This window comes from Pyxicephalus adspersus, chromosome Z, assembly GCF_032062135.1.
Source record: "Pyxicephalus adspersus chromosome Z, UCB_Pads_2.0, whole genome shotgun sequence".
Taxonomy (NCBI): Eukaryota; Metazoa; Chordata; class Amphibia; order Anura; family Pyxicephalidae; genus Pyxicephalus; species Pyxicephalus adspersus.
The window spans coordinates 73,735,809-73,751,110 of NC_092871.1; the positions used below are offsets into that span (position 1 = coordinate 73,735,809).

The 15,302-nt window shown below is 38.0% G+C and overlaps 1 protein-coding gene and 1 non-coding gene across 4 annotated transcripts in view; both read left to right on the forward strand.

Moving 5' to 3' along the window:
• Positions 1-15,302, forward strand: part of L1CAM (L1 cell adhesion molecule) — a 214,613-nt gene that overhangs the window by 66,577 nt on the left and 132,734 nt on the right. The window lies entirely within an intron of this gene.
• Positions 4,303-4,409, forward strand: LOC140344666 (U6 spliceosomal RNA). The gene has a single exon (XR_011923630.1). It is a non-coding gene; the product is annotated as a U6 spliceosomal RNA (small nuclear RNA).

Genomic DNA, 15,302 nt, shown 5'->3' on the forward strand with positions numbered 1-15,302 from the left:
AGGTATAAACACTGACGGGGACAAATGCAGGCATCTGTGGCTGTCAGTATACGATTATCTCAGCTTTTCAGCTCCTCTCTGAAGTTGATAATGAAAAGGCTGAATATAGGAGTCACATTTTATGGCCCTCTTCAGCCTCCTCCCTGTCAGAATAGGCTGGGGCTGTGAAGCAGAGATGATCATATACTCCCAACAAGCAGCACATACCAACCTAACCACTCTCATCAACGATCTGCTCTCCCGTCAGCACTAGGAGCTTTCACTGCTCTGGCACAGCAATGAAAGGATGAAGGCGTGAGAGCAATGGCAGTTTTTAATGATTTGGAGTATAATAAAAAAAATATAGCCACAAAGCAAGATTGATATAACTTAGGCTTTTAAAATGCATAAGCCCAAGGTACATCGTACAGTTTTGGTCCAGGATATGTAAACCCTGGGAATGAAGGTATTCTTTTTGTTCCAAATGCAAAATCAAATCCTTTTGTCAGAAATGTAGGGCTGTATTGCCTATTTTTTCTGTGGTATTTAAAATAGTCCAATCGTCCTCCCAGTTCTATCCTGGACTACAAAGCCATTCTATTCATATTATAGGGATAAGGGGAGGGGAAACTATGTAGTTTAGCTAATGACAACTGGTCTGGGCTGATACAATTTTTTGTTATTTCAGTCAATTGCATTGTTAGGCTTCAACATGACTTCTGTACTTGTAAAGTCTTTAAATAAACACAAAAAAGTAAAAACATTAACATTAAAATAATAGTTAAATGTGAGCATATTGCAGGGGATTTTTTAACTTATATTTTATTTTGCATTGACATGCACTTTGAAGAAAAAATGTCAGTTGTTTAAAATACAAGGTGGTTTAGCAAACTTAAAGGTTGGTTGGTTGGGTTTACATCTGCTTTAGGGATGCGCAGAACATACAGCAACATAACTACACTCCCTTTACCACCTTTTAAAAACCTTTTTTCTAGATTCATAGCCATACCATTACTATACCACATGCTTGTAAAAGCAAGTTACATGCACAGATAATATATTTCTTCACAGTAGTAGATTTGCATTACCATTAGGGTCTGAACTATCTAGGAAAGTCTAGTCTGTAAATGTTACAGTAATTAAAGAGGTTTAGTAAAGGTCTTAATTAGTAGTGCCTAACAAGCACCTTAACTCCGAGCACACACACACAGATGCAGAATTAAAGGCTGTTAGTTGAAGACAGGCTACCTAATGTCTCTACCTGCTATGGGGCGATATACCCTAAAAACAATAGCAAATCCTTGTTATCTTTACTTTAAATCTGCCTGACAAGGGGGGAAAAACAGTTTTTATATGCTGCGTGCACAATTATTAGGCAACTAAGTATTTTGAAAATATTTTCATGCATATTTTTCAACTTTAAACTGTATATATTTGAATGCTTGTTGGATTTAAGAATATCAGGTGATGTATATTTGTGAAATGAGGGAGGGCGTGGTCTAGGGAGATTAACACCCATTATCAAAGGAGTGCATAATTATTAGGATGCTTCTTTTCCTCCAGCAAAATAGAAAAAAGAAAGATTTGATTTACCATCAAACATTTTTGTCGACATATCAATAAACGAACAGAATCCATGAATGGAAAACTTATACCTTTTATTGAAAAGAAGAATTGCTATATTGGTCACTTTTTTTTTATTTTAGAAATGTTAATTTGTAAATTTTGATTTTATTATTCTTACTTTAACAGATGAAAAAAAATCATGTACATTTTCATATTTAATATAGCTGCATGATAATTCTGCACACTAATAGTTACCAAATAATTGTGGACAGGTTTTAGAATTATTAACATTTTGAATTTACTGATAGCACTGTTTTTGTTCTGTGTTAAAATAATTCTCAAAATAATCACTTATCACGTATATATGCCTAAATACTATACAGTAATACCAGGGTTTAACGCTATATACATTGTGATGATTTTTCCACTGCAGTAATTAGGTATTTATTATTTATAATTTGCATGGTTGAGTACCTACAATGGTGTAAGGGGTAGGGAGTGTGCATGTAGTACTGAATCTGCATTTATAAGTAGTTTAGCTGTTTTGCGTAATCAACAGCTTTATACCATGTGGTTGTCATGGAAACTAGGGACAGCAGTTTCTAGTTTAGGGGTCTCCAGGGAAGGAAAAATGATAAGAAGTGATGCCTTGTAGCATTCCCCAGGGCGGAGATAATGGATGAGCTGGGAAAGCTCTTTGCTCGTGTAGGCATTAACCGGTTTACTTTCTTTAACAATAGAAGGCATGACATGAATCAAAGATTAAATCGCCATTTAAAACAAAAGACAAAAAAATAACAACTGCCCAAAGTATTTTTTTAAACTGACAATAACATATAAAATACATTTTTTTTACTGACAGCATAGAATATTACTGAAGTTCATTATAAAAAGTAAAATAACAATATTGAAATAGTATAGACATAATTAAAAATCCAACAGAATTTTATATGCCAAACACTGAATGTAACAACCTCAAACACTGAGTGTAACAAATACAGTTCATTAAATTATATATATATATATATATATATATATATATATATTTAAATATATATATATATATATATATATATATATATATATATATATAAATATATATAACACACTGTGCTTAGAATGTTTAAGAAAAGTTTTACTATACTGAAGATATATGTATACTTTTTTGTACCAAATTAATAAAATTATTAGCTGTCCTGTCCTAAATTTATATTTTGTAAATATATATAGTATTTATCTCTTTACCCTGCTTTGTTGTAGAGCCTAGCTGATTGCAATGTTGCAATGTTATTTCAAAACCCTTTGATGGACAACAATGAGGACTGCCCTTGAGGGCAGTGTGTTTGAGATAGATGGGAGTAGATGAAGCATTAGCAAAGGGTTCTCTTTACCTTTAAAACATAATAATGCATCTCTATGCTAGTAAGGGATTGGCTGGCCCTGGAACTTGCAGCATGCACAGTTCAAGCAATGGTATTTAAATCCCCCAAATGTATTACCCCTAGACAGTATGAAGCATGCATGTTGTTAGCCCTCAAGTGCATAACTTTACATTTCTCTACATTAAATGTCATTTGCCACTTGGCTGCCCAATCAAACAGTACATCCAGGTCAGCTTGTAGATTATAGACATCCTGTATGGACTTCTTTCCATTACATAGTTTTGGTGTCATCTGCAAACACAGAAATGGTACTTTTAATCCCAAACTCTTTATCATTTATAAAGATGTTAAACAGTAAAGGTCCCAACACTAAACCCTGAAGTACACCAGTAATAACCTTAGACCATTCAGAGTATGAATCCTTAATTACAACTCTCTGGATGCGGTCCTTAAGCCAGTTCTCTATCCATTTACAGATTGACTTTCCTAAACCTATTGACCCCAATTTGCATTTTACCATCTGTGGGGTCTGTGTCAAATGCTTTAGAAAAGTCCAAGTACACTATATCAACTGCTATTCCCCTCTCTACCTGTTTACTTCCTCAAAAAAGAGAGTACATTTGTTTGACAACTTCGGTCTTTCTTGAAGCCATGCTGACTATCACTTATAATATTATTCCTCAAAAAAGAGAGTACATTTGTTTGACAACTTCGGTCTTTCTTGAAGCCATGCTGACTATCACTTATAATATTATTTTGAAGCAGAAACTCCCCTATGTGGTTCTTTATCAAACTTTCTAGGACCTTTTCAACTATGGACGTTAAACTAACCGGTCTGTAGTTACCTGGTAATGACTTTGCTCCCTTTATGAAGATAGGAACTGCATTGTCCTTACGCCAGTCCATCGGTATTATACCAGTGACGAAAGAGTCTCTAAATATTGGAAATTTTGACTTTGAAATAACCAAGCTCAGCTCTTTGAGGACAAGCGGATGTAATCCAACAGGTCCTGGTGCTTTGGCAACCTTAATTTTGCCCAACTGTTTCTCAATCATGTCAATGTTGAGCCATTGTGACTCATTTAAGGCAGTGATATTGCTGTTATGAATTTGGACTTGAGCTTTTTATATATATATATATATATATATATATATATATAAACTATAAATAATAAACTACATGCAGGGCTTTTGCCTTATACCAGGAAAAAGGAATAAAGAGTGGAGTAGCCTCCTCATGAGGTGATATGATGGTCTATGGCTAGACCAAATTTGTCTCAGGATCTCCTGTAAACTTTAGGATGATAATGTGTTCCTTATAGCAACTTGTTATCCAGACTTTGTTTTTACAAACAATTAAAGTGAAAGGAAGGACGTGCTTGCTATGGCAGCACATATACTAAAATTGGAACGATACGGAGAAGATTAGCATGGCCCCTGCGCAAGGATGAGACGCAAATTCGTGAAGCGTTCCATATTTTTTTTATACTATTTTGTTTTGCTATTTAATTACAGTTGCTTTTTCTGTTTATTTTTACTTGCACTTTTTAATTTGTAGTGTATTATTGTTGTTACAACTTTGCACTAACATGATTGGAATATTATTATGGTTGTTATGTTATATGTGCCTGTTTATGTGATTTAATTCCGATCCGGCGATATTTTGCATCCCTCCCCGTTTTTTTTGTACCCTGTTTTTAAAATTTTAAATAAAGAATAGGATAAAGCACAGGATTTAAAAAGGCAGTCACTTTGAGACTGTATCCAAATAAACTTTCAAAACCAAGATACCTTGGCATACTCCTCAAAAGCATGTGATACCTATAACAATTTATTTTTATCATGAATCAGGTGTATGGTTGCTTGGTTTTCAAAAATTCTTAATGAATTTAATGTTTCATTTCCTTTACCAAAATGTAACAACCAAAATTTTAACTTAGTTTCAAACCCCAGCATAATTTTCTGTATCCTCACAGGGTTTTAAGGATTTATGTATACCCTTTTTTTCTGGGGTGATAGGAGTGTTTGTCAGTATATCCACACCAAGGATAGGAACCTTTTTGAGTTGCATACACAGAAAATTTACCTTAGTTATTTATTACCAGCACCATTAACCTTGCCCTATATACTTAGGTAGTAAGGGGAAAATTTAAGCATCCTTGAACATGATCCTCTTTTTTCCCAGCCTTGTTCTTTTAAAATTCTTTCTTGATTTTTCTGCCTCTGTGGAAGGGGCCTCCATATTCCCAATTACTTCATCTGACATTACTGGCAAACTCAATCTCTGAGGATATTGTATTCATTCTGATTTAGAACTAGTTGGCTCTGTAAACGAGATAGTCAGTGAGTTATAAAGTTTTGTATAAAAGTTTTAAAATACTTGTTAAATACTTATTATCAACTGTACAAATACTTGCCACATGGCGTATACACACATGGGAGTGTGCTTGTTGTTTACGAAGAGCTCTTACTAGGAGACTACCAGGTTTGTCACCATATTTATAAAATAAACGGCGATATTTAGTCAGAGCGGCCTTAGCCTGAAAAAGCAAAGTGTATGGCGATCCTTCCACCTCTGCTAACTCTGATGTATCCTCTCTAGACAGGTGAGCTTATGAATATATTCTAACTGCGCAATCTGTGGTACCAACGAGTCTATCCCCTGCAACTATTCTTTCTCAGGACAAGTTCCATATTTTATTGGAATTGCCTGGAAATAGTACTTATGTGCTACCCAAGTTTTCAAAATTTTTATTTCTTAACCCCCAGGCGATAATCCTGAGTGTGGTTAATTTTAAGTACCAAAAGCAGTAACCCGAGCCACACTTGGGGTAGCATTGTAAAGATCCTACCTTCTTCCCATGATCCAGCGCCGTCCTCCAGCGATGCCCATCCAGTTTGTGTCCCCTGGCATCGCATCCCCAGTGTGATCGATGGGATGCGTGAAGCTTCGGTACGCTGGGGAGGCGTGGCCTGGTAGGACATTTAAAAGCAGATTACATTGGTATCTGCTTTTAACACATTGATCACAGTAATAAAGTGATACAAAATCAATCCAAATAATAAATAATTATTACTAAATTAACAATAATATTGCACCCTTGTTTGGACAGATTTCAGTGTTTTTGATTTGAATAAATTATTAAATTAAATTTAATGTTGTTATATTATTTTTTATAATTATTTATATTATTATAATTTATTATTTGTGCTGCTAACTTTATCATACCCGGGAGTTATTCCTAACAATTACAGGCCTACAATAAACAACAAATTTCTATGCAAAACAATGTACCGCTTTTGACTTTAAAAATACTGAAATAATCAGACCACCAGGGAGGTTAAAATGTAAAACAAACAAACATAAGGGATATGATAAGAAAATATAGGACACCATTTTAACTAGTTTGGCACCTCATTTGGCTCAACATTTAGGAAAGTAAATAGATCTGACAGTTGATCATGTGAATAAAGTAAAAATTGGCGATTTGCCTTGCAGGTCTGAATATGAAAGGGATATAGGAGCCAGTGCTACTATACATATTATCTAGATATTGCCTGCAGCATCCCACTGATCCTTGTGAAATCTGGCATGCAGGCACTGCTTTAACTGAGCCTTTACACAATGCCATCCTAGAGATGGCATGGAGCTCACTCTCAGTGGTCACCTGGAAACATTCCAAAGATCAGATTCCGCAGCTGATTCGGTGAGCAGATAAACATCTTAGGGGCAGGCATCAATGGAGAAATCAACAAAAAAACAAAAAAGCCGCTGGGCACCATTGCATATTTATCTTAGCTTGGAGCTTCACATTCTGCAGCCACTTGTTGTTATGTTTGTCCATGCTTCATACAATTCCCTAATATATAAATGAAGCCCATAAATATGGTAACAAATCAGGAAAGATGGTAGCAAATCTTGTCCCTACGAAAAATAGGATGACCCAAATTCCCTCACTCCAAACTCGGGGGACAATGCTACTGACCCCCAAATTATTATCCAAACTGTCACAATTGTCAAAATTTTACCAAAATGTATACTCCCTTTCTACCTGTCATCCTTCAGCTGGAGATTCCTTTTTATCCAAGATACAATTGCCCCAGATGATCTTGACTGGTTGAATGCCCAGATCACTATGCCAGAGATCCTGGCAACTATATCTGCCCTGTCTAATGGGAAAGCCCCAGGCCCAGATGATTTCACGGCCACGTTTTTCAAAATGAATAAGCATAATATACCTGAGGACCTAAGTGCATTGTATACTACCATATGGGGGCGGAAAGGATACTGCCCCTTCGGCTGATAGGCTTTTATCAGGGTTCTTTTGAAAAAGGACAAGGACCCATGTACTCCTGATTCATATTGTTTATTTCACTTATCAATGTAGATGTGAAATTTTTATCTAAAATCCTTGCAGATAGGTTGGCCAATATACTTCCAACTCTAAGCTCGCCTTCTCAGGTGGAATTTGTCAAAGTTAGAGTGGATGTCAGTGGCCAATATTCATAATGTTTTAATGGCTCTGGAAGTGGCCAAACACAAACCTGAACTTGACATAACTATAGTAGCAATTGATACTGAAAAAGCCTTGAATAATGTCAACGATCAATGGCTTTTTAGTATTCTAGATGATATTGGTCTGTGGGGCCCTTTTGCTTGGTTTCTGCAGGCCATGTACTGTGCACCTATAGCTAGGGTGCTTACACCAGGGTTCTTGTCTTCCCCCATAGCCTTACACAGAGGTACCCTACAGGGCTGTCCTTAATCCCCTCTCCTATTTATTTTGGCATTGGGGACCTCTGGTTCGTTACCTGGAACACTCCCCGCTCCTAATATGGTATTAAGATCCGCAAATGTAAACTCCGAGTAGCGATATTTTTCACTTTACAAATCATCCGCAATATGATAGTGCCACCGTTCAGCATATATTCACCTTATATGGCTCTTTTTCAGGGCTGAAAATTAAATTGCTTAAGAGTGAAATCCCTCCATTTTCTCCATTAGCCCTCAGCACTTCTCTCTATAAATTAAACTATCTGCCATTATTAGCTAAAATTTAGAAGGAATTGAAATTGTTAAAAAAAATTGCCCTTATCATTCTTGGGTAGGTACCACCCTATTAAAATGATTTCCTTTTCTAAAACTATTGTACCCTATCCAAATTTTACCATTAATATTGACCCATGCAGATGTAGACAGTATACACCATTCTTTTACAATTTTTTTATGGCAAAGCAAATGCCCCAGAATTTGTCTTCATAAACTCCATCTGCCAAAATCAGAGGGAGGAATTAAATTTTCTAATGTAAGGATAAATAATCTTGCCTGTATGTCTAGATATATGGTTTTATGGATTAAAGAAACATCATTTTTTTTTTCAAATATTCCATTGGAGAGAGAGCTAGTGCACCCCTGTGATTTACATGCATTACTCCATTGCAAACCCTCATCACCACATTTAAAACACAATATTTTGATTAGGGACACTGTTGTCACTTGGAGGGAACTCAGACGGTGGTTTAAACGACTGTCAAAATACCTACCTATTCATGGTAAACCTTTGTTCCCACAGGCCAGGAACACATCACTTTTGATATTTGGAGGTGTATGGGTCTGGGACTTTGGAGAGAATATGTACTGTACTGATAGTCATACTAACCTGGCTCTATCTGAATTACAAAATAATTGTGTTATACCTAAATCAGCACTACACCCTCTATATTATAGCCGACTCCTGACAGATAACTGTTTTTATGACAGAGCGCCCAAATACAGTTTTACGACCTGACAAGTTGGCCAGTCTCCTTACACTGACTCCACCAAATATTTCCAATATGTATGTTGTACTCTTATCTGTTTTCACAAAAGCTTCCAATCTCAGGCAATGGCAGCATGATTTCCAAGACCCAGATATCATAACACACATTACAAAAGGATATCATATGGTCAGGAAATGCATGATCAATAAAGTATGGAGGAAATCACAATTTATGCTTATACATAGAACATATACTGTGTTTCGACCGTTGGCATGTGAGCATCAGACTAAGACGTGGCATTTACAATGCCCTAAATGCAGTAGCCCCTTGGTGAAGATTGTTTCTGGGCATTCCATACCCTGTCTCTTCTTTTTTATTATTTGGCTACTGGGATGAGTCCACCTCTTTTAGGATACCTAAGACTACAGGAGCCTGGATTAGTGTTTATCTCTTGGCTGCTAGATGTACCATTTTGTATAATTGAATTCAGCCCCAGTCGCCAGTGGTAGAACAGGTTGTCTACTTGTTAAAAATAATTTTCTATAGAGAAATGTTAGACGCTGAGCTCTCTGGAAATGATTGTACAACTTGGTTTCTACAACGATGGTACAAATTTTTATCACAAATTTTTGTAGATCCAGAAAAGGCGAGACTCATAGAATGTTTCAGATATTCCTCATGGTATATTTTTAATTTTTCCAGATGATAAATGTGGGAATTATCTGTATTACCAAACTAAAATTCTATAGAGGTTAAGAAGTATTATTATCATTATATATGATATGACTTTATCATTATTAGCCTACTGATTGATTACTAACTTACACTGGTTGATTGCTCTATTTTTTTGTTACTCCACCCTCCCTTATCCTTTTTGTAATTTTTTGTGTACTGTTCATGTTTTATTTACAAAACTCAATAAAAACAGTTTAAAAAAGTAGTTCAGTGATGACTGCTACATAATTAGTCTGCCATCCTTTCCCTCGTGGTATGTTTTGGTAAATGGTGGTTTTAAATAACACATGGTTTATACAATATAAAATTACTATATTGCTAAAGTTGGATTGGCCCTGCTTGTAAACGCATGGTTAAAGACAAAATGCCAGCAAGTATTTTGTATCTGTGTATCTAAATCCTTCACTGTCATTTTGCATCTAGTAGGAAACTGTGCTCTGTTTATACTGTCAGCCTAATGCAAAGATCATTGTTTGCTATTTGTCACTGTGAAATTTGTGTCAGATTGCTTGTGAAATACAGATGTGTGACCAAGCCCAATCTCACCCTAGTGGCCCCTGGGCATATAGTTTCTTCGCTTTACAATCTGTCTTCTGACTCTTGTGTTTTATCACTTTTCTCCTCTAATAAGACGACTTGATGGTGAAGTTGTCATTTGGCTATTAACACTTCACTGCTTCACTGTCTATTGCCTTCACTTTTATTTAGATCTTTTATTTGGGCATGACAGAATTAATATGCTACAGAATGTGGCTAAATATTGGAAGTTAAAAAAAGGGTCCAGTGGTAAAGTTCTATAAACAAGTTCTTCTTTACCTTATTTAGAATGAACTTCTTAAGGCAATCTTTGGTTTGAAACATTAGTCGCTAAACTTTTATGTTAAAATTTTAGTAGTGACTAGTTGCACTATTACAATTTCCCATTGTAAATTTAATTTTAATGTGATTACCTTTTCTTTCGAGTTATTTGCAAGTCAAATTAGGAGACATATTTCAAATGTCTGAAAATTCATATTTCAATTTGTCTACCACTGCCAATGTCATCATTACACACGCACACTGGATTCATTTCACAGGCAGTTTGAGGATGGGACACCGGCTGTCCTGCCTCATCTGCTAACACATGCTAGGCAGTGATTAGGAAAATGTTTTTTTTTTTTTGTTTTTTTTTGAGGACCCCTCCCCTCTATATTTACTGCTGTGGGGGGAAAGACTGAATGGGAAATCTGCAGCCTCCTGGGATATTTGTATTTCATATCCCAGGTGGCTGTTGGACTGCTCTTTCTGCGTATCATCAGGGGCTTTCCTATAATGTATAAAAAAAGCGCTCACGCCTAATGAGAGTGGCACCTTTACGTTTTTAAAAGACTTGTCAACCGATTTCATGTCCATGCAGTGTAAGATCGGGTTTGAAGGGAAGAAGAACCGAGAAGAAGAAAATAGATGGAACACATACCTTAACATGTATATCACATATATCCCCTTTAGTGTTTACATTCCCATGAACGTACCAAAATCATGGCTGTTCTATATAAGCTCCCCGAACTGAAGGCAGTGTCCTGGTGCTGAAAGGCTTCACCCCTGACAAGAAATGATGTTTTTCTGACATCAAAGCCATGTGGTGGCTCTGCAGATGGAACACAGCAAGACTTTATGATGGAATGCAAGTTCACATCCAGGGTACAACTCCCCCCGTGCACCATCTAAGGCATTGATACATGGGGCTTTACACACCATTCAGGTCCATTAGGGATCACCTATAAACAAATAAAAAAAAATTAGTGCAATTAACATATTCCACAACTCTCAATTCACCTATACCTGTGAATATAAATATACTCCATATGAGGGGTCGGCAAACTCCAACCTTTGGGCCAGATACGGCCTAGCCAGTAGTTTGTTCCGGCCCAATGCCCCCTGGCCGATCCGGAGCCGCGGATTGCTGGCAGATCGGCTAGGGGGTGTTAGGAACTACCGGAGCCGCTGGAGCTCTGGTGCCGCCCCTCGCAGTTGCTCCCCTATTTACCGCCGCCGGCATTGATATTTCCGCCGCCACAGTAAATAAGGAAAGCTCCCTGAAGGTAAATCCCTCTCCTCCGGAATGCATACAGAGGAGAGGGATTTCACTTCAGGGGGCATTCCCTGGTCAGGCCTAGTGTACTCCAGCCCACCCCATAAATGGCCTAGTGGCCATAAAACTTTGCTGACCCCTGCTCTTTATTATCTTAAACTAAAAAGTAGCAGAAAAACCTCAATGAACAGTAAAGCTTAAGTAGTTACTAAGACCAATATTATCCCACAAAACAAATTACAATGTATACTCAGATTTGTAAAGAAAAAAATATATACTCAAAGCTTCTCAATATTTGAATAGATGTTAGCTCAGATATTACATATTACCCCTTTTAATAGGTCTGCAGTGTATATCATAGCAGTCAATAATAGAAGTAACTTACCTTATAATGGATGAAAATATCCTCTGCTGATACAGATCTAGCCTGACACTGCAACAGCCCAAATGCTTACAGATTACAAGCTTGCCACGTGGAACTGGCATGCCGGAAGTATCTATGTAGATAACCCATCTTGAATCTCCACCCATTCCTCCACCTAAAAAGGTCAGACCCTTTCTCCTATCCCCGTGTCAAAATTGTGGATGGTGCCCACATGGTGGGCAATGGAGGTGATAATTTTACCATTGCTGATGGAGTTTGTGTTCATATATACGTTTGTGCAATGGTCTCTTAGTCTTACCTATAAAGAAACTACTGCATGAGCATGTAATAATACATACTACCCCACAAGTGGCACAAAATTTGGATACATCAGGAAGATATTCCATCTGAGACTTGGAGATCTATTTACACTGGCTACATGAGTTGCATTTAAAAGTACCAAAATGTTCAATGCTAGAGACATAGGCCAGGCTAAAGACAAACTACAGCCCGCGGGCCGTATACGGCTCAATAGGGATGTTTTTCTGGATCTTTGGGTGGTCAGAAGAAGGACCCTGCTGGGCGGGGCGCACGGGCCAGAGCTGCAGAACATGTCCCCCGGATCTGAGCCTGTGATGGGAGAGTGGGCGGGTTGTGTGAAGTGACACAGCCCACCCACTCTCCCATTGCAAGTTTAGAGCCTGCGGGAGAGTGGGCAGGCAGTGTCCCTGCACACAACCCGCCCACTCTCCCATAGCAAGCTCTGAACTTTCGATGGGAGAGTGGGCGGCTGTCACGGCACACAACCCGCCCACTCTCCTATCGCAGGCTCAGATGTACGATGGGAGAGTGGGTGGGGTTATAACCCCGGCCACTCCCCCATTGGCCCGGCCCCTCTATAAAATTTTATTTCAGATTGTGGCCCCTGACTAAAAAAGTTTGTCCACCCCAGTTCTAGTGACTGATAACTAAATTGTCACGTACAGACCATGACCTTCGGTATACTATTTCAGGGCTTACTTTAATACCATTAGAAATATTGGGGTAGGACAGAAGAATTGGCCAATGTGATCTTATTTAAATAGAGGGCCTCCCACTGGAGAAGATTGGGTTTTTTTTGTAGTCACCATTCTTTTATCTATATTGAATTTCTAGTACCACTCTGGTACCCCCACCATTGGGATTTGTTAGGCAAAAAGTGGGTAAATCAGATAGTGTACACAATTAAACAGGCTCTCCATTCCAGTTGGCTTGGAGGCAAAATAGAAATCACCACTTACGATATCCCCTTTAGTCTTAAAACCTGTAGCAGGGGTTATAATGTTCTTCTGTCCTGAGGCAATACTGTCCTGAGGCAATAAGTGTCTGACTTAGCCCAGCATATATAGGGAGACTGACAGGCTAGCTGGGCGGGGACTGTAAGGACAGGTGAGAATCAATAGCAGGAAGGGCTCAGCAACACCCCTATGTCCAGACCCAGCAGAGCAGCTAGAGTAAGGTGGGAACAGCTGCTGCTAATCAGACACTATCAGGAGGACAACAAGTACCAGATCAGCAGTGCTGCTGATCTGTGACTTTACCCACTACCACTTCACTTTAGAGTTGGCCTTGTCAGAAGCAGGCTCTCCTCAGCATCAGAGCCACTACTCCAGAGAGTGGCCTCCCTCTTATCCCCACAATGCCTGAACTAACCAGGCCTTTCTGGTCAAATCCAACAAAGAGAACGTCTAGGAAATGCATGCTCATGGTGCCATGAGAATGCCAGGGACCATGCCCTGTCACTAAGCAGTTTTAACATTTTAGGGTTAAAAGCATCAATCAATGCTTGCAAGGTGTACATGAGGAGGTACAATACAGCTATTGTGTGTTTCTGAATAGATGGATTGCATGAAGAAAAAAAGAAATAAACCTTTTAACATTATTAATTAAAGACATCATACATCTACAGATGTATGGAGATTCCATTAGTTTGCATTCATTTGTAAATCAAAAGGTTGTTTCATACAACCCCTTTTATTTAGCTTTGTTTTGGGGTCACTCGTGGGACTGTGGATTTTAGAGTCTTAAACTTTAGATTTAGATGTTAAAACCACTCAGAAAAATATGGAGGCTATCTTTGTGTCCGATTATGAAACATGTGGCAAGGTTTTTCTCCTTTTAAAGTTTTTGGCATTTTGGATTTTTTTGTTTCAATAGTTTGTTTTGTTTTTAAGAAAGAACATTACAAAACATATACATAATGCAGAACATACAGAGCTTTTGGCACATTTTGGTTGGTGAAATTAAGTGATGCCACCTATAAGGATGTGCAAATGACACACATCTATATTATAAAAGACATCTTTACTACTTTGTAATCCTTTTAGTACCATATTATCTTTCTAAACCTGCTACATTGTTTGTGAAATTCAAGTATTTTGTGGACTGAAATCATCTAGATAAACATATTTAGATTTAAGGAGTGAGTGATATAGCGTGGGCAAGCTAACAATTATTCTTAAATTTTAGGGGAAAAAAATCAGTTGCAGTCTCTTCAACAGAAGGCAAATTAGTTGTTTTTTTTAACTGGTGTAAGGGAAAATTTGAGATTTAGGAAAAGTAACCTCTGATAAATTATTCACACCAACAGATGTTTACTGTGCAATGTCTGTCTGCAGGATATTTCTGGCCATTTATTCAATTATTTAACTAGGGTGTGGTAGCAAACATAATCGAGCACAGAGTTGAGGATGAATTCCAAATAGATCCAAATCCATTTCCTGCAGTGGAGGTCCTGGTAAAATTAGTCTAAGCTTTAATGTAACAATGTTTCACTTTTCATAACCTAAATTTTAGTATGAATTACAAGGTTTGGTCTCAACAAAACAAAGAAATTTATTAGGTACAAACAATCAAAATAAAAAAAAAAATCTCCATATTTGGGAACTTCATTAGTTTTTGCATGTCAATAAACATATGTTTAAAACTTTAAAAACAACTTTATTTCAAAATATAAACATTAAAGACAAGGCAATCAAATCTTATATTAAAAACCACCTAGCTGTTAAGCCCGACCTTCGTTTGGGCAAAAAAAAACGGCTAGGATGGTTAACCCCGAGATTTTTCCCATCCATACTTACCTGGTCCCCCTGTGCTCATCCAGCGTCGTTTTCGTATTCCAGCGTCGTCCTCCGTCCAGCGTCGTCCGTCGATCTCCCTCTCCAGCGTCGAAGCCAGTGGGACCAGTAAGATGCCGGCCGGCATCTTGTGTTCCGCCGCCCGGCATCTTGTGTTCCACCGGCCGGCATCTTCTTACCTGGTCCCGCTGATTGTCCCACGTCCTTCCCGTTCCAGCGCCGGATGATCTCTGAAGGAAGAAGCCGTCCGGCGGAGAAAAAAAAAAACGGACGGCTCCTCCCTGCGTGCGTGATGACGTCGGCGCGTGTGCGGGAAATTCAAATAGAAA